The following is a 21,351-nucleotide window of genomic DNA, read 5'->3' as shown; positions in this document are numbered from 1 at the left end:
AAAAAATAATTACACTAGCAGTAGAGCTAATGATAGTCCATAAGATAGAAAATTGAGACATGTATCTTCTCTGTGTTTCTTGAAATACTTGACCTATTGTCTGGGAAACACATTCGCGACTCATCTACGTAAACATATACCAAACCAGCAGAAATTGTTGCCCCGGTTGTTTGTCATGGGGACTCCTGATATGCAAGGAATGTGCTTCTCTAAGCTCTTCACTCATATGATTGCCAGCTACGACATAGGTATTTCAGAAAAGAACCAAAAAACCAACAGTGCAGCCCTGCATTATGCAGCCCAACTACACAACATTTTTTGGCTGAAAAACATTCAACTTTAGCTCCTATCGCAACCTTTTGTCTCAAAAAATCACTAACTTTAAGTTCAGTCTCAATTATATTCTAAACTTTTTTTTGTCCCATTAAAAATCCTCAACTTTAGATCTTGTCCCAATTCTACCCTAAACTTTTTTTGTCCAATGAAAAGCTCTCAACTTTAGATCGTGTCCAAATTTTACAGTCCAGTCCTAACTTCACATCAAAATTTTTACAATTGAGTCACAAATCTACCCCATTGACCCTCAGTCCTAAATTTCTTGTTGACAATCAAGAAATAGAAATCTCCCAAGCAAGAGCTATTCGAGTGTCCCTAGCGCGAGCTCTCCAATCGTGAGAGATGGAACATTTCCAAGTACAAGAGATCGAAAACCGAGAGCAAAATCATTAAGGGCAATTTTGACAGAGGCTTAATGGAGGTAGATTTAGGACTTAAGTAAAAATTTGCAATGTATTATGAGACAAAAAATATAGAGTAAAATTGAAACTCGGACTAAAAGTTGAGAAATTTTTATGAGACAAAAAAACATTAGGGTAGAGACGGTATTGGACCTAAAATTGAGGATTTTTTATGAGATAAAACAAATCATGGTAGAATTGAGATTGCATCTAAAGTTGAAGATTTTTTATGAGACAAAAGGTGAAATTAGAAAAAGAACTAAAGTTAGAAATTTTTTTAAGGTATTAGGCGCTAAATTTTTTTGTGCACTATCCAACGTAGTGCAATCGCAACTGCATTTCCAATGTTTGAGCTTGCAAATGCAGTGCAAGTTGCAAGCTTCAGTGATAATGACATGATCTGAACCAGACAAGACATCATTACATTGCTTAAACAACAGACACACAACTCATCCGTTGACATCGAAACAAAAGGCATTACTTCCATGCATGAGTTTACATCATAACACTTCCCCCTTCACAGAGTACGTAAACACAACCGCAAGTCCCCAGTTCGATTCTTTAACCTAAAACATCACAAAGTAAACCTATACTTGCATGAATTTAAACATCACAGACCCGAACCTAGCTCTTCATAGTTGAAAAACCCCTTAGAGTGCACATAAAATTCATCACCATCCGCAAAATCACCAGCCCTCCTAGCTAAACCACCTCCCTAAATTTCTTGTCCTACGAGGGTCAGCTTCAAGGCCTCAGATTCTACTTACTAACCCAGGAATGATTCGGGACCTCGAGCACAAATAATGGATCAACCCACCTGAAGAAACCGTAGCCATTTCCTCTCTGCAACAATCGGAGGACCAATGAAATAAACAAGGAGCCGCAATATCTCGCGGTTACCTTGTTCTTTGGCATGCTAGGAAACGCCATGCTGGATTCTTGTCGGTCGGGGAGGTTTTTGTGACGACCCTCTTCCCAAAAGGTAGAAATATTCTCGATTCATTTCTCTCTCTCCCTCTCAATTGTGTCTGCAAAACCCTAGCCGATTGACTTTATGTCCAAGTTGCATCAATGGAGATTTTAGTTCCTTTTTGAAAGGGTTAAGCTGTGGCACTTGAGTGAGGCCCAACTTTTTTGGGAATTCCCAATTGCCCTTCATTTGGCACCAAAAATAGCATGTCAAGCGCTCGTGCTTGCTCGAGATGACCCTTTTTCAACGGCCAACGAGATTTGAGGAAAAGTGAAAAAGATTTCTACAGTTAGGAGGGATGTTAACACCTAATTTTATCTGGCAAGTCATTTAATGGATCGTGACAGAGCCCGTTTCATAAAGTAGATGAATAAAAATCTTGAGCTTGAGAAAGTCCATAGTTTGATTTGTCTATCATTATAAACAATAATTTCCATATTCTCGATGGAATTCAAACTTGAATCGAGTCATGAAGGGTGTAATGAACATACCTTGTCTCCACATTGGATCAAGAATATGATCAGAGAAAAAGAGTTGCTCTAGTGTTTTTTGAAGAATTTCAAGTTCCAATGTGTTCTGTCTAAGTCAAGACATTGATTTCACCAATAATCCAAGAAAGTCTTCAGAATTGCCTTTTTCTCAAAGTATTGAAGTCAACTCTTGATCAACTTTTTTAAATAAATGAAAGGAATAAAAAATCTCTAAATCAACTCATTTTTACCTTAATTGCACTTCGGTGTTATCAATTTTACAAAAAAAAAATGATTAGAAATCGAATTTTCCCCAGATTGGGAATTACAATTTCCGATTGACCAGAAAGAGAATTCATTCATTTCTAGTTATTGTTTGGAAAAGTTTCCTTCACGGCATTTTATACGAGAATGGTTTTCTCTTTAGCATCTTTCCTTCTGAAGAACTCTATAGTTTTCTTAAGGAAATTAGCATGCTCCACATTCCTGTCTACAGGAGGCAGAGGATTGCCCGGGAGGACAGCTTGAGGCTCTTGTGCTTGATTGTTGCCAACATTTTGTTCTTCGTCAGAGTCAGATATATCAGAGTGCGTAGGTCCTTCTGAAACCCTAGAACCCATCACGATTTGAACGACAAGATCCAGTATGGCGATTGAGAAAAAGAAAATTGATTTGAAGGTTTGAGGGGGAGGGAGGATGTAAAATAAGCGACGGATCTGTGCCTGAAGGAGGTTAAATGAATTTGACAATTTTCATAGATTTGAAAGTTGATCCGAAATTTTCGGAAAAGAGTGTTAACTGAAAAATGGCAGTTTTTGGAAAGAATTGAATCACTAAAATTCTCAAGATATTCAGATATCTTTATCAGGAAGGTTAGAGTGAGTACCTGATTTCTTTGCCATGATAGAACATACCCGCCAAAAATTTGAATGAGAAACTTCAGATGGTGAAATTCTGTGCATCTCCAAAATTTGGATATCCTCTATCCAAAATTGAGTCTGAATATGATCTGTGAGTATTTTCACCTGTCTTTCAAATAGTTCAAACAAAAGGATTAATAATGTCTGATTCATTTTGCGTAAAATCAAATGAACTCTTGAGAGTATCCTCTAGCTGCAAGTATTGCTTTGTTTCTGGTTACTTTGCCTTTGTCATCCAATTTGTTTCTGAATACCCCATTTAGTTCCAATTACTAGATAATCCTTCGGTCTTGACACAAGTTCCACACTTCATTGACTTTAAACAAGTGAAGTTTTTCTTGCATTGCTTCTATCTGCTCACGTCAATGAGTGATTCATCAATTCCTTTGGGTTCTATTTCGAATATGAGTGCCATAGTGCTCATCATTTTCTTGAGCTTGGATCTGGTCTTAATGCCATCGTTTAGATCTCCAATGACAAGCTCCATGGGATGACTGAATTTGTGCTTCTAGTTCTTGTTGAACCTCTCATTCAGTTCTTCATTAGGTTCGGTAGTCTCTGGTTGATTAGACATACACTTACCGAAGGATTCTGGTTGTCTTCAGAATTCTGAGTGCTTAGATGCTTGAACTTGTTCAGATGCTTGAAAATTTTGCATCTATTTGAGGATATTCATAGTCATCTTGTCACAACCCGAACCCTACGAGCTCGTCGACATCCCACCAGGTCACGCTTAAGTACGGTTCTACGGGATCCAAAGGCCAACAAATTCTTGCAGAAGCAGAACTAAACCCCATATAAAAATAAGTAACAACACGATAACTTGGGACGGTAAAAATAAACTTATATACATATCCGCATATTCTTTACGGTTTCTCAAACCTAAGGCTTCAGAGGCCACTGTACGAGTCTATGACCACTTACAACAAAAAGATCCAGTGGTCGATGACTAACTCCCACAAAACAGTACTCACAAAAAGTCAAGAGGCCAACTACCCTAGGCCCCATCCTCGCTATCATCGGCCTCAGACCCTAAAGCTTCCTCCATCTCCTCATCTATCTCAGGTGGCAGCTCCACATCCGAGGGTTCGACGATCTCCACATCCTCTTCAGGCACCAAGACCTCCGGGTCGGACTCTGAGTCTTCAAGACCAGCCACGGGGTTTATGACCACGCCCTGCGGAGGAGCAGCCCGAGTGGGGTCCCATTGCCCAACTCCGTCATAGGGGATATCAAAGCCTCTCAATGGACCGACTAACATATCCCCGTGGTGGTACGTCCACACCAAGTACACGTGGGACTTCTAGAAAAGCTCTCCTACGTCTATCCATATCGTGGTAGCATGTCTATAATAAACCTTATCAACCCCTACTGGATATTTTGTCACCACTGTCTCCATATCTCGGGGGATTCCGAATCTCCGGGGCGAATCGTTCATGGTCGAGGCGGAGGGTCTGAAAAGAGATTACCCACGATGGGGTGAGAATAAATCTCAATAAGATAGTCTCTAATCCTAAGTTAGGGTGCTAGTGCCTCCGGACACAACCTAGGTGAGCAATTCTCAAGAAATTCTTCCTTAGTCAATAATTCACAGAATAAATTCCGGAATACACGTCATTCTTTCTCCCAACTTGCTACACCTTAATAAAAAAAATTCCACGTTACTCTAAAACCCGCGTTTAACGTATCAGGCTATAATATAAATTGACAGACTCACCTAATAACGTCTTAGGCCATTATATAGTCCGGACTCGCGTAATAACGCCTCGGGTCGATATAACCCGTGTAATAACGCCTCGGGTTATCATCCCGTATTTGACTCCTCATGATTAAATAATAAACAACACCTTGTGTTTAACACCTCAGGTAAAAATAATAACAGAGCCCCGCGTCATAACGCCTCATGATAAAATATGGTCTTATAAATACAACCCCGTGTAATAACGTTTCAGGGTAAAATTTCACATTTCTTCTCAATTATTCCTCATAAAGACCATGTAATAATAATAATAACCCCTCGATCGCTCGATTAATACCACACGATCACATTAAACCTCTTGATCGATCAATCTTCACCACATGATCCTGCTAAACTTCCCGATTAGCAGATCGAGACCACACAATCTCACCAAATTTTCTCTAATAAAAGATCGGGACCATACGATCTTGCTAATTTTTCCCAACCGCTCAAACGAGACTATTCGATTAAATTATACCGAAGAAATATTCAATCGGTACCACGTGATTCAGTCACATTAGATAATTAATAAATCGGGGCCGCCCAATTAAATCACACTAAGTCACCGGCCAATAGGCACCACACGATTAATTTATGCTAATGCAATAATTAATCTACATCACACGATATTAATTATGCTAATGTAGCAATTAATATTTACCGTACGATAAAATTACGCTAACGTACAATTTGTACATTCCATACAATTAAATTACACTAATGTGGCAATTTATCGGGACCGTACGATTTAAACATCCTAACGTGCATTTAATCTCCACCATAGGATTAAAGCATAATAAGGCCACAATTAATCCTAGCCATGTGATCAATCTTCATAAAGCAACATTAAATCTAGGCCATCCAATTAAAGCATCATAAGCGAGATTCAATCTTGGCCATCCAATTTCAATAATGGACTACTATTCACCTCAAGAACACAAATTTTCTCTCTCCTCTCTCCTCCATTTCTGGCCATGGCAAGTAAGAGCATAATCCATCCAATTTTTTCACCAAAACTACTCAATTTTAAGTCCTTAGCATCCTAACTACCTAATCAAGGTTTAGGAACTAGCTTACTTCAAAATCTAGCAATTTCGTCGGCAAGAAAGTTGAGAGCAATTTGATCCAAACGGCAACTACGGTGGTCCTCTCTTGGCCGGCTTTAACCCACGGTAATCCGGCGACTCCGAGTAGCTCACGGTGGTAGCTCAGCCTCGGCGGTTCAAGGTGAGGCCGATGGTGACTTGGTGAAAATCTAGCGATGGTGGTGGTGGTGAAGGGAGAATTCGGCCAAGGTGGGGTAGAGAGAGAGAGAAGTGAGAGAAAGTAATGCTAATAATGAAGAAGATGGTGGAAATATTCAAGATAATAGGTTAGGAAATTTTTGGTAGATATTTTTGGTCTTGAATTATTGGTCTTCAAAAGATGAGAGAGAAATTTGTGAGGTCCACCAATAATTCATCTCATTTTTGTTCTTGAAATGCAAGAAGGGCAATTTGATAATTTTCTTTACCAAAGACTAGTCAAAATTTTGGCCACTAGGGATATTTGATCGAAATGCCCTTGGGCCAAAGTGAAGAAATGGATATTTTCCAAGGGTAAATGGGTCATTTTCCATTTCTAGTCCAAATTTTATTTTCATGAACCCTTTGGGGCAAACCGCGAAGTAATTGTGCTCTGGTTGAGGTTATGTCCAAAATTTAATTATTGGAACCCCTGAAGGTCCAACGTCTAATTTCAAAGTCCGATTCGCGATCAATCTTAATTAATTGAAATTTCAGTGTATCTCAAACTAACGAGTGACTTTTAGAAGTTACGCGTATCAACCCGTGATTAATATCACGTTTAAGAATTTATCAATCCATGGCGATCTTGGTTGTCATTTAATTGCGAAGGTCAATCACTAGTCCCGATGAACACAATCGTTACAAAATAATTTAGGGACGTTCGAAACCCATACGAGGTCAAACGGAATCACCCGTGATCAAGCGTAGGGTATTATCCAAATCGTTCCTTAACCATTCTAGGATCGGCCTATATTGGTCCAAAATATTCCCTCGACAATTTTCATAGCCAAAGAGTCAATCCAAGATCAAGTTCTTAGGTTCACATACTTGATTTTCTTAGGCAGCCATTCCCATTTGGTTAGTCTTCTCAAGAGAGATCAATTCCGAGTGAGATTCGATTGAAAGACATCAATGAGACATTTCATTCATTCAAAACTTTGAAAATAAGTCGGAATACAGGATGTCACACATCTAGTTGAGTCCGACCAGTTTCCTCATACTTCATATTCATTGATTCTTCCACAATAAGAAAGCTTTACTTGTTATGGAGTATCCAAGGAAGATTTCTTCATATAATTTCTCATCAAATTGTTTTCCCAGTTGTGCATGTCAGATTTCTTGAACTTCATGTCTAGTAATCCCCGGACGAGTTTCTTGGAAGAAAGCTTCCAGATTTGGTTAATGGATATCTGACGCAGTTTTTTGTGCCAGAGCTCAGACTCATCTTTAATAAATACAAGACATTTAATATCATTAGATTTTACATCCAAAAGATAGACATTTCCATTATGTGGCCAATAAAGAATTGTGATTTGTCCATACTCGATCCATAGTGTTTGTCTTCTTGAAAACATATTTTGAAGCCAATATCGCATAGCTGACTTATGCTAATTAGATTGTAGTTGAGTCCATTTACCAAAGAAACATCTTTAATAGTTAGATTTCCTATCTTCACAGTCCTGTTGCCATAATCTTTTCATTATTGTTACTACCGAAAAACACACTTCCACCATTAACCTTGATAAGCTGAACTTATTTGAGTCTCCAATTATATGTCTCGAGCATCCACTATCCAAGTACCATGTGTTCTTATTCTTAGGTACCTGCAAAAATTGAATAGATTTATACTTGATTTGGTACCCAAATCTGCTTGGGTCCTTTAGGGTTATTAGTTTCTGTCACTCTCAATAAAACTCATTAAGTTTTTTTTTTTTTTTTTGTCCAAAAAAAAAATCATTAAGTTGATTTCCAAACTTTTGGGCAATTATTCTTAACATGATTTGAACTCCCGTAGTTTGAACACTCGAGGAGATCTCGGCTAATAAGGTTCGTAAAATGTTTTTGAGAATGATTTCTATACGCACGTTTTGAGGGTCTTTATCTGAGTCTTTCTTTTGCAATAAGAAAATCATTTTGAAGATTACTTTCCTTTTCAAAGCCAACTCCAAATCTATTGTAATATAGAACTTGAATGGAAAGTATATATCCACGAGCTTTTTCACCGAGAGAAATTTTTCTGATATTTAAAACTACCTTTTTCAAGGAATCATTTCCTTTGCAAGAAAATCTCGACTTTCCATCATTTGCAAAAATTCATTTGTATCCTTTTGAAAAAGTTCATGTTGCTTCAACCTTGAATTTCAGTTTTAAACTCACAGACTAATTTGAGAGCAGATTTATACTCCAAGCATAACTCACTATATAGTTCGGTACCTCTTTTGGAACTTCAGATTGAGTTACCCCAGTTTCTCCTTCAGAATCAGATTCAACCATTAGATAGATATGTGTGTGATCTTCATCATCGTTGTCTTCACATTCAGTGGTACTCCAAGTTTTTACCTTTAAGGCCTTCTTCATTTTCTCGAACTTGCTTTTCTTCTTCTTTAAGAGTGAACAATTTGGTTTGATGTGACCACGTTTTTGGCCTTCATAATAGATTACATCTTTACCTTCTTATTTGTCATTGAAGGATTTTTTCTACTCATATTGTTTGTATTTTTTTTTTCCCTTTGAAATACCTCCCCCTTTTGGTCATTTTTTTGAATATATTTACCATGAGCAGCGATTTCTTCATCATGCTCTTCGTCATCTTTAAAATATGTTTCATCAAAATCAATGTTGGATCTTAAAGCAATTGGCCTCTTAGGGCGCATATGGCATCACTTCTGCTTCAAAAATTAACTTATGGCCAGAAGTTGATTTTTCTATCTCAGCTACTAAGTGGAAGTCAATTTTTCTATTTCTACTTTAAAAGGAGATTTCCGATCAGAGAAAAGTCTTTGATAACAAGACAAAATTTCTACTTCTGAAACAGAAATTCATTTGATAACGATTAAAAATTTCTACTGCTAGAACATAAATAGCACAAAATCTTCAACAAAAAATTATTGATCCTAACATAAAATGTATGTTATTCGAGAAAAGTTAAATGCAAATTTCTGCTTATGTCTATTTATTGGATTCGCACTGAATATTATTCCACCCTACTTTGTTGTAGGTACAGGTGATTTGATTCCCCTTTTTAAACTTTGTCTACCATCATGCTTACAAATAATTAGGTCAATTGCTTGGTCTACTTTGTCATGATTGTGCCTTTGTGGGATGCCATTCAACCAAATCATGAAATATTCATTTATTATAATTTGTTAAAAAATGATATTGCTAAAATACTTTCATGCAATACAAATTTAGTGAAAATTATTATAATTTTTTAGTACTTTCCATTTTTAATTTATTTTAAATTATCAATTAGAGGAGACTGGTGACAACGAACGGTGATTAATTGCTCAGTCCACTTTGCCATGATTGTGTCTTTGTGGGATGTCACTTAACCAAATCATGAAACGTCTATTTCTTATAATTCTTTAAAAACTTATATTGCTAAAACACTTTCATGCAATACAAATTTAGTGAAAAATTATTAGAATTTTTTGATATCTTTTATTTACTTACTATCGTTTAGAGGAGATTAGCGACGGTGAACGGCGGTCACCGGTGAAAGTGGACGACGATCACCGACGGCGGATTGTCCCTTTATGATTTTAACTTTTGAAGAGAGGTAAATCTTGTTGCTCCTTCAAGTGGTTCCAAAATTACTTTTGTTAGCTTTTCGCAGAAGAAATTAGGTATACTTTTGGAGAACTTCCAGCTATTAAGGAAACGAAAAGCTATGTGAAGTAAAAGAAGAAATGGTCACCGACGAACCATAGGAGCACGTCCTCTGTCACCCCCACCGCGCTTACGGCTCTATACCCCAACCCAACTTGCTCTACTATAAGAAAAGGATTGATTTGGATTCATTTTTAATGTTAAGAAGACATGAACAATGTTTTGGAGAAGGGGCAATATCGGGTAGGAAAGATCGTGATGTTCTTACATCGATGGTGCTCGAGGCTGGCCTTGTTTTAAGCAATCCTCACGAATAGTTCCTCCCTTGAGCCTGGCTCGAGCTTCTTTGTCGACTTGAGCTACTTATTGTATTGAGTTGCCTCCCCCATGAGCTACTTTGGGAAAAGAAGAACGGTGGGGGATTACGAAACTTCTTTTTTTTTATTGGACTTACATCTTGAATCTCATTTTCTTTAATTTTTCTAAAGACCGCAAAGATGTGTGCTTGCTGTTGTATGCTGAATCAAAGGGTTCCGGAAATAAGTACGTACTGAGTGTAGTGCAATTTATTGAATTCTTTAGCATGCTCTTGCCTTATATACCTTGTAACCCGAAGACTAGTCGCTGATACTAGCTACGGGTGTGGGAGTTCGCATTTATGGCCAATCAATAGGTCCATCAAATGATGCATGTTATTTCCAGGCACTGTTGAACTAAAGGCCAAAAAGTTTGGAGTTGTCATTCGTGCACCTGTTCCTAGGGGACGAATGAGTGATCCATTCCTTGTTTCCTTGACGTCTTTCCTCTGGCTCTTCCCGGTTTCATTGTTTGGGTTTGCAACCAATGGAAACGTAAGAGCGGTCAAATGGTATGTCATCATATGGTTGTACAAGGAAGGTGCTAAGTTATAAAAAAAAAAAAAGGAATGAAAAAGAAGGAGTTAAGTACTCTTTCTTAATGATTTCATTTTTGTGGAAAACAAAAAGAAACAAGTATGATAAAAAGAAACCAAGTCTTAAGATATAAAAAAAAAAAATTGAATATTCCATCACACTATTTTAGAGTTTGTTCTTTTTTCGAAAATACCTTTAAATATAAAAAAAAGTTATTCATCCCCTCTCTCTAAGGAGAGGTTAGATCTTTCTTTGATCTTTATTTTATTAATATATCCTCTTTCTTTGGATTAAAAGTGAAATGGGATGCGGGCAAGCTAGTATGGCATAAAGGAAGTTCTTCTTATTAAGAATCCTACTTCCTTCTCCTATTTGCTTACTTTGTCCCCTCTAACTTGACTTAGTGAGAAGTGATCTTCAAGTGTGGAGCCCCTATCAAGGCTACTAATAAAATCAGACTTAGAACAAAAAACCAGACAGAATAATAAGTATAAATTAAATTGCCCAATGTTTCCAAATTAGTTCATGTCACACCCCGACTCTTGAACACACAATATCCCTATCAAGACGCCATAGTCATGAAGGATAATGTCCCAAGCACGTTATTGACCCATTCTTTTTATCTTATTATTAAGCGCAAGAGGAAACGAAACACTCCCGTACAAACACAACAACAGGAATAGTAAAGCAAGGACTCAACACAATCAATCGGTCAAAAGACATTTTCATTTTATTATTAAGAATAGATGATTTTTAACCATACAGAGCTATCGGTAGATATGTACAACCTCACACTTCGGGGCAACTCTCTATGACCTCAAAAAGATACACAGGATAAGCGGGGTTAAACTTTCATCTACTCCAAAAAGGGGCTACACCACCCTCGCTCATCCTCATCAATAGAGCTCTCAAAAAGGGATTGCCACGCTCTTAGGACACCGAGTCCTAGCTAGAAGAGGGTGTGGCCATGGAGGGCTCGGATTCCATGTCGAACTCGGGGTCCACTACCGCTCCGTCGGGCGCATCCAAATCTATCAGATTCTAAGCGAAGACATGAGGGATCGGGTTAGGTGGCTCCTCAAATTTACGAAGCAAGCCAAAGACCCGGTGCCCCTTACGAAAGAACCCGGCTTTAGAGAGGTGCGCCACTAAGTGCAGAAACCCCTCATCCACCCAAATGGTCACGAAGTGGTGCTCCCGGACAGGCTTCGTGCCCATGACCGAATAGTAGATAGTATAAGAAGACCGATTAGTACGGACACTGAATCGAACATGTCTCTTCATTACCTAGAGCCCGAAAGTGTTAAACAAAGTGGTAAGAATAATCTCGGTGAGCCAACGCATAAGCCCGGCTAGGGCGTTGATTCGCTCAGAATATCATACAAACTAAACATAGAATCACGCTGAATCGAACATGTCTCTTCATTACCTAGAGCCTGAAAGTGTTAAACAAAGTGGTAAGAATAATCTCGGTGAGCCAACGCACAAGCCCGGCTAGGGCGTTGATTCGCTCGTAATATCATACAAACTAAACATAGAATCACAGTATATATGTCAATCACACGCAAGCTTACCAATCTTCGGCCATACATAATGCAATACTCGACTTAGCCCAATAGTCACAACAAGCAATTAACAGGCAAGGCATCACATCAACTTCCATGCATAAGACATCACACGAAGTCCATTTATTAACGGATAACCCACGTGACGGGCGTGATAGGCGCACACGATCGTGTGACTTAACACTACGACCGGCAGTGTCTACTAGCGGGACCATGCATCATCCTTTACTTCTGGCGACGGCGACCGAAAGTCGTGTATCTAGTACGACCGGCACGGCATGACAAACAGACATTCTAAAAGGAGCATCTATCCGTCACAAACCGCAACCGGCATCCAACAATCCATGTAATCCGTACGATTGGCACGGGCACGAATTAACGTGCATCTGACAAGTCGTGTGGTTCCATACAACCGACACGGTACGAACTTGTCAAGAATCTCACCACAACTCCAACATATGACCACTCAAGCACATTCGACACTCAATCGGTTTTCGTCTTTACTTTTAGTCGGATGTTCATGTAGAAATGCTCAAAGACTTGGCCCAAAGCCATTTTCATGCAAAATCATGCCATTTGGTTTCACACGTAGTGATATGAATGCATAGTATTATCCTTTAAACTTTGCATTTAACGCAAGGTGATTGACACCCCTAATCTCACGCATAACATCCAACGACCAATGCAAGCATTCCAAACAAACAGTTAATTACCACGATTAATTAAGCACGTATAATTATTCTATCGATAAATATTAATTCCAAACTTGTCCGATCGCGAAACGTTCCCTACGCTCTAGCCTATCGCTCACTCGCGGTCAATAAGCGGCAATCGGGCGATCAATCAACCAATCAATCCAATCTAACATCAAATAGTCACAACTTATTAACTAATCAAACTAACTTAGTTAATTATGATCATTTAGCCTAAATTAAGTCTCTAACCTAATCCGACCCTCCTCTAACTTAATCCGACCCTCATTATCTACTAAACAACCTAATGACTAATTACTCTAATTAATCTACCCTAAGCGTGTTTGACACGACATTATCAAAACCAACCGAAAAAACTTTATTAATCAAATTATATTCTTCTAAAACTTGCTTAATTATTTTATAAATATTATTGACGATATGTCTTTCATCAAACACTCGAAATGCAAGTACTTTTTTTTTAATGTTCCAATCGTCACTTATCCAATGACATGTGATACCCATATAAGAATGAATTTGCCAAGGATCACTCCAAATGTTGCCACCTATATGGATACGTCCATTGAAATCCATAAAAATGTTTTGCAAAGCCCTTTTTTGTTTTTATAAACTCTAAAAAGTTCGCGTTTAAGAGTAGTTCTCGGAACATGTTTTGCTTGCGGAGTACATGCGGTGTTTATCAAACAATTCAAATCAAATTTTTCACCAGTAGTAAATGATGAATGTTCAATGGCAACTTATTGAGCTAATATTTTTTTATAAAGTTCATCACTAAAACGAAATAAAGGAGAAGTATTAGGTTGGCATACCCAAAAATTTATTGTTGTCAGGTGTCGATCCCTACTTGAATTGCATGTTTTTGCATCGGATGCCGACGGTATGTTTCATAATCGTCTTCTTTATTAAAATTGTATGATTTCGTACAATATTTACAGTTTATCTTATACTTGTCTCCGCCTACATGTACTTTGTCGAAGTGTTGCCATAAGTTGGATATACTCTCCTAGGCCTGCCGTTTCAGCTCCTTTACTATCGACATTTATTCGACGCCGGTAGGAGGATGAAGACTTTCTTACGTTGGAAATATAGTTGATATTATTATCGGCGTCTACCCAACATGTAAACTCACGAGAATCATATTGATCATGAGATTGAGGATTAGATACCAAAAAGGAGCGGAAGCAAGAACTTAATCTGAAACAATTATGCTATCCCACACGGGCTCTCCGGCCACTCAAGGGATTTCCTGTTAGTTTCCAGATCTCGCTCTTGGAACTAATCCTTTAAGACATCGATTTCTAATCCACAGGATCCACTATCCATTACCACCATAGATTTATCCCGATCAAATATTGGATAGATCCAAGACTCACCTGTGAAGTTAATCAACAAGTGGAGAGAGGCCCCGCCGGACTCTACACGTGCTTTAACCCAATACTAGATCTAATAAACTTTACGGATGATTACAGAATTCGTGGCAAGTGGAGAGCATACTGAACCAACCATCATAATAGAGAAGTAGAGACATTTTAGCACAGAAGTATCTGCTCGAAGAGAAAAGAGGAAGTTTTTTAGAAACTCATTATGAAGCAAACTCTTACTTGGATTTCACAGAGGAAGCCAAGTCTTGGCCGTTACAAGGGGTAAACATGCCTTATATAGGCGAAAACACAAAGGAGTCCTCATAATTGAGGTCTCACAATCACACAACCAACATTGACTTCCGAGGAAGCCATTATTGCTACAAAGCACACATACAAACAAACTCTGCAGCCACTCTTGCCTTTTTTTTTTACAAAGTGGAGCAGGTGAGCAGGTAAACACACAACTCTTCGGGCTTCTGATATTCGATGGAGCACATGGCCTTGTCTGGTGGAGCGGGTGGTGTCAGATGGAGGTGTTTGATGGATCTGATGGATCCGATGGATCTGATGGAGCAGGTGGCATTATCGTTTCCTGTCCGGGTCGGGATGATAATTGGCGTCGTCCGAGTCGGAGCTATGCGGTCCATCATAGTCAGAGGGGCCGTCTTTCTGACTTCTGTAGGCTCGCAATAATCGCTCTTTTTCATAGTCCGAGATGATCTGGTTTAAGTGCGGATCATGTGGAACGCCCGAGGTGCTTCTGGATGAGGAAGGGACGTCGGGCATGACGGGTTGTGGGTAGCTATATGGATCTTGTGACAACTGTCCGCCCCATGGATCAAAGGACTGAGTATCTGTGTCCATGGAAGAGCTTGGTTGATTGCTGTTGTACTCTTAGAGTGCTTCGAATACATGAGGATGGGTCCTGGGTGTATCCCAAGAGTAACTCGGCGAGTTGTAAGGCCATATCTCGGGTGGTATAACCTTATTCTCTTGGCGTAGTATTCGCTGGAGTTCTCTGTATTCATAAGGAATATCAAATACGATCCTGGAGTACGTTTTGTGAATCTTGAAGACTTGATCTTGGAGTACATGCTTGAAGGTGGTAGTGCCTCTTTTTGCAGCATTGGATCTTTTGTCTCCTGAGGGTCCGATGAATGACCAGGGATGATGAAAAAGGACAACGTAATGTCGCAAGGTTACGGGTCGACCAACTTGTCTTTGAAGAATGAACAAGTGTTTCCATGCTTAAAGGGGTTGGAACCAAGTGAGAATATCAAGGAAGAACTTCCGGGGATGGTCCCGATAATTTCCAAAAAGGGAATCAGACAAAACCTTAATGATTTCGTCTAAAGGGAACTCTATGGCAACTTGGTAGAGGTGAAACGTAAACCAAAACATCCATTTTAAATCAGAAGGGAAAGGGATGGTAGAAGACCATCTTAATGGATGTATGAACGGATAATCACAATTGAGACCTGGTTTGAGGAATAATCCACCATAATCTTTAAAGATGACATAATAATAATTCCAAAATAATCTGTGAAAATTATCGGAGAGGGAATTCTGTTTGAGGAGTGGAGGGATATCAGGTGGATACGGGTGTGATGGCCACCGGTGTTCACGCATATTCCGGGTTTTGAAGGATCCTGAAAACTCTTTTCGAATAAACATGTTTATGGATTCGAAAGGTTCTTTTGGCCTAGAGAAGAAATCAGCCAAAATATTTTTCTTTCCAGAAATGTGTTTTGACTCGAAGGAGTATTTAGAAAACCATTCTGCCCAACGCAAGAGTTGAGGATGAGGAACTTGCTTTTGCTTGAATTTGAGCATCCGAGGGAAAGATGACATGTCCATTTCGACTAAAAAATGATGACCAATGAGATAAAATTCAAATTTTTTTATTCCATTTTTGACTGCAAGAATTTCTTTGAAAGTGGAGTGGTAATGCATTTCTGCTCGTGAAAACTTTCCACTTTTGTATGCACAAATTCTTCGCTTACCTTTAATTTCTTGAAGGAGGATAGCTGCCCGGTGCTTGTCACCGGCATCCGTCTGAAGGATTATGGTTCCAATGGAAGGGATCCGGAGAGGGGGCAAATTTTGCAGTATTTCTTTTAAGGTCTTAATGGAAGTGGTTTGTTTTTGTGACCAAGGAGGAGGATTCTTTTTCAGCATCTTTTGCAGAGGAGAAAGGATCTGAGAAATTTTTGGGATGAAATCTACGAGATAATTGACAATTCCTAAAAAGGATTGGATCCGGTGAACCGAGAGGTTTTCATCCGGGAATTTCTGGAGATCTTCTGCAATGTGTGGACCTGGGCAATAGGTTCCATTTTTCAATCGCATGCCGAAAAATTCAATTTCTCATTGAGCTATGATCATCTTTTTTTGTGACAGCATGATGCCATGAGTATGCACAATTTCAGCAAATTGTTGAAGGAGTTTTGCATGAGAATGTTCATCATGGGAAAACAGGAGAATGTCATCAATGTAGATCCGGGCATTAGCAAGGATGGGTTGGAAAATTTTGCACATAGCCTTTTGAAATAAGGACGGAGCAGTTTTAAGTCCAAAGGGAATGACTCTCCATTGGAAGTCTTGGTTAGGGATGCAGAAACTAGTTTTGAATCTGTCTGAGGGATGAATTCCTAATTGCCGAAGCTTTGCCTTAAGATCGAATTTGGAATAGATCTTGGCCTGGGCAAGGCTGGAGAACAAAGAGTTCTTATGGGGCAATGGGAATTAGTCATCTTGGATGAACAGGTTAAGAGGCTGGTAATTTATAACTAACTGTAGCTTTCCACGATTTTGTTCTGCTCTTTTGTTGACATAGAAGGCCTCACATGCCCAAGGGGAGTCAGAGGGCTCAATGAGTCCCCGAGAAAGAAGCCGAGCACATTCTGCTTGTGCTTGAGCAAGATGATATGGGTTCATGCCCGAATGACTTGCTTTGGTGGGATTGATTTCTCCATTTTTCTTGAAGGGAATTTTGACAAAAAAGTCAGAGTTTTGCCAAAGAGGGTTGGAGCAAATTTGAGCAAACTGCTGGTGAGATTCGCAACAATGAGAAAGGAGAGATTGATAGATGGGATCAAGGATTTCGGGTTGGATGAGAAAGAGTCTCCGGATTTCAACAAACTCCTGGAACTTCTTTTGAAATTTTAACCCCTTAGGGTTTATCTTGAGTTGTGGGAGCTTAGAAAGAATATCCCAACCAATGATGAGATCCTTGTCATGAGATGGACATCCAAGGATTTGGGTGGTGATTTCACAACCAGGGAGAATATGAATGGTGGGAGGTTTACTACGCAGTTTGGTAGTAAAAGTTTCTCCCGAGGCTGCCTGGAAGTATCCGGTATATGGTGTCCAGTATTCTTACGGAAGGATTTTGGTATCTAGCGGGGATGCAAATGCGCCAGTATCAATGAGGGCAATGACTTGGATGGATTTGGTGTTGTCTGGAAGGTGGAGCTGGACTGGAAAATGTGGGGGATGGAATGTTGGGGAGTGGATTACGAAAGAATCAGCAAGAGGAAAGAAGGAGAGAATATCTCCCGGGGCTGAGTCCGAATCAGAAGAGTAAGTTTCAATGGCACACAAGGTGTCTGGAGACGGCTCTTCTTCAATGGAGAAGATGGATTCAACGTCTTCATCACCGAGAGAGATCCCAGTGTTTTGAGAGATCTTCCGGATCATGTAATTGCCCTGTTTTTTTGCTTGGGGGCATTTTTTTGCAAAATGACCTTTCTTGTTGCAAATATAACATCTGTCCGACTTGGGTTTTTTGCGGTGCTTTGCGGAACGACCGCGTGATTTCTTTTCGAGGAATTTCCACTTGCTTCTGCGAGGCTTCGCAAATGAAAACTTCTTGAAATGAACTTTCTTCTTGTGACCCGAGCAAGACGGATCATTACGATCTCTGGTGCACTTGATCTTCCATTCTGGCCTTTCACGCTCTTGTCATACTTACGGTTTTCTTTTAAGAACCCGGTCGAACCTGTCTTTTTTCTTCGCATTTTTCTTCAATGGCAATATGAACAGCTTGCTGTATTTCTCCGAGTGTGGATTCAAGGAGAGGCCTTTGAAGATGTTTATCAACTTCATTTGCAATCTCTTTAGGAATGGAGGCTAAAAAGATTGGTTTAAGATTGATGTCTGCTCCGAGATGATAAAAGAGTCGAATCATCTCTTTGAAATGTCTGTCAAGATCCTTTCGAGAAGTGGAGCAGCATTTTCTTTCAAAGAACTCTTTTCGCTTGAGTTCTCTTTCACCGGTGGGTTGACCAACAAAATACGGGTGAATGACTCGCATAGCCGATTAAAGTTCATCGGGAGAAAAGCAATTTGGTCTTGTTCCGAGATGGAGATCCACCGATCTTTCGGGGTTCCAATGAACTTGCTAGTGAATTCTAAGAGAACTTCATAAGTGCTTTGTTCAGCTAGATTTACGGCAACAAGCCATGTATGGAACTCCTGGATTTTCATGGGCCAACGATGGTAAGGAACATCATCAAGAGTAAAGTACGTGCTTGATGAGGAATGGGCTGGACGAGATGATGGACTTGGATCCGAAGGGGTTTTAAGATTGACAAATTCCACTTCTTCATCTTCTTCTTTTGGGATCGCCGCATCCATCATAATGGCTGGGATTTGGTCCCAAATGTGTTCGGGATCATTTTCGGATTCTGAAGAAGGAGATGTTTCTGATGGTGGTGCAGATGATGTTGAAGAAGAATCATCTTGCTCGGTGGCTTGAACTGTGGAAATGGATGGAATTTGTTTCCTCAAAAAACTTTCAATGGGATTAGAAACCATGAATGAAGGTAGCTTCTGTGAAGGGGAATGTGGAGGTGAGTCGGGAGGTTACGGCGGTCTTGTGGGAGGAATTGGAAAAGTAGGAACCGATGATGATGTGTCGGAGAATTTTGTTCTTTCGGCATGAGCTTCAGCTTTCTTGATTGCTTTGAGACGAGCTCGAAGAGCGAGTACGTTTATACCCGAATCTGAAGGTACTGTCTCAAGAACTTCTTGGAAAGGGGTCGAAGAAGTTTGGCTAGAAGCTTGGGACGAACGAGTAGTAGGACGTGTATGGGAGGGAAATGGAGAAATAGGGGAAGTAAATGAGGAGAAATGTGGTTGGTACTCAAGTTGAGCTTTCTGATTTTCAAGAATGAGGATCTGTCTCTTCAGCTTCTCTATTTGAGGAGTCCGGTCTTCTAGGTAATGGTGATGGAGCCGCTGATTTTCCATCATGTAGACTCTCTTCCGGAAATCTGCAAGCATCTTGCGGATGTGTGTGGAAGCTTGATCAACTCGATCTACTTGAGTGGAAACTTTCTCAAGAGCCACGTTTTGGGCTAATGCATTCTCTGTCCGCCAATTGAGAACAGTTTCAACTGGAGTTGGACCTTTCTTTTTCCCATGTGGGTCAATCTCGGTTAGTGCGGGTATCTTAGGAGCATGATAATACCGTTGCCGAGGGTCAGAGAATTTTCTGAGTGGTGGAAAATTTAAAGTGGATGAGTGAGATTCATCTCTAGGCCGGAGTGGAGGGAAATTGCCAGGTTGAAACATACGGATGCTTGGAAGTGGTTCGGGGATGGGAACACATGTATATGGTTTTGGGAGATCAATGGAGCAAGTTGGATTTTTCTTGATCCATTTTTGGATGGGTTTATAAAAGGGACTGGTAACGGGTTTCTGAGGCGGTGTTGGTGGATATTTTGGGGGGTCCGGTTTACAAGAGGATGGAGAAAGAATTTGAAGTATAGGAGGGGCACCATACTGAACAAGGTATTGCCAATTTCCGCCGTCTTCGCCAAGAGGACCTACGGTGGGATCACCGTCAAGGTACCGTTGATACAAGGGATCTTTCTTCTTTTTCTTTCTTTTTGAAATGGGTCTGTCGTCTTCTTCAACAGGAGAAGTACAAGAAGGACAGGAACATGCTGGATCCCAAAAGCAATGACCTGAAGAATCCTTAAAGGCATGAATCGGTTGCCCATCAGAACCAAAAGACCGGACGAATTTCTTTGGATCTGGGTCTTCCATACTAACTGTTTCGGATGGACATGGGGTGAAACAGAGAATAGTAGGGAAAGAAGGAAAAAGGGACGAGGAGTCCTCTTTTTCTTTTGCAAACTTGATGGTCACAGTACCATCTTTCTTTTTTGTGAGGTGAGGTTCACCTGACCGAACTAGCCTTGTATTCTGGTGAAGTTTTTCATAATTGGTGACCCAACTATCGGGGAGAAGTTTGATGAGCTGTTCTCTCGGTATTTGCCTGGGAACATGAACACAAGATGTCTAGTCATGGTCTATTGAGATGATGAGGGCATCATCCGAGGTGGGATGGTTAAGATCAATGGCATGATTCTGGACCCTATAAACCATCCGATAATGGAGTGTAGCGACCAAAGAATTAGGAGTCCGGGGAGCTCCGGTGATTTGCGATTGAACTTTTAAGGCCGACGGTAGTCCCGGATCTGCTAGTGCCATGTTGAAATTTGGAAACAAAGTAACAAAGACCTCCCAAAGATTTAAAGTAGTCTGGATTGTGCCAATACGGGCATGCTGGTAGTCTAAGAACCGTGTATCCGGGAGAGCAATTCTGGCTACAACGGGGAGGCCTTTACGGCCATGAAAGGAATCCCCATCCCTATCGGACTCTTTTCCCTATCACCATCTCTACTTCTACTTGCCATTTTTATCAAAGAATTGAGCGGAATGATGATTCACAAAATTAACAAAATTGAGTCGGGATTGAGAGAATTCAAAACATTTGAGAGAATTGAGAGAAATTGTGAGAAAAAATAAAAGGGAGAATGGTATTTATAAAAAAATTTAAGAAGAAAAAAAAAAAGAGGAAGGGGATGGTGTTTTGACCATTGCATTGCAACGGCCCACGTCTCTTCCCCCCCCCCCGCCCTTTTTTTTTTTTTTTTGGCAATTTGGAATCGACTCGAAACAGCCCATTTTGGGCCCGTTCCGAATTTTTTTAAATCATAACAGGCCCGTTAGGGGCTAGGCCGATTCCGGGCCCAAATCGGCCCGTGGCTATGTCTAGTTATACACGGCTGGCGA

Source organism: Rhodamnia argentea, chromosome 2 (assembly GCF_020921035.1).
Source record: "Rhodamnia argentea isolate NSW1041297 chromosome 2, ASM2092103v1, whole genome shotgun sequence".
NCBI lineage: Eukaryota > Viridiplantae > Streptophyta > Magnoliopsida > Myrtales > Myrtaceae > Rhodamnia > Rhodamnia argentea.
Note: the sequence above shows the minus strand (reverse complement) of the source record.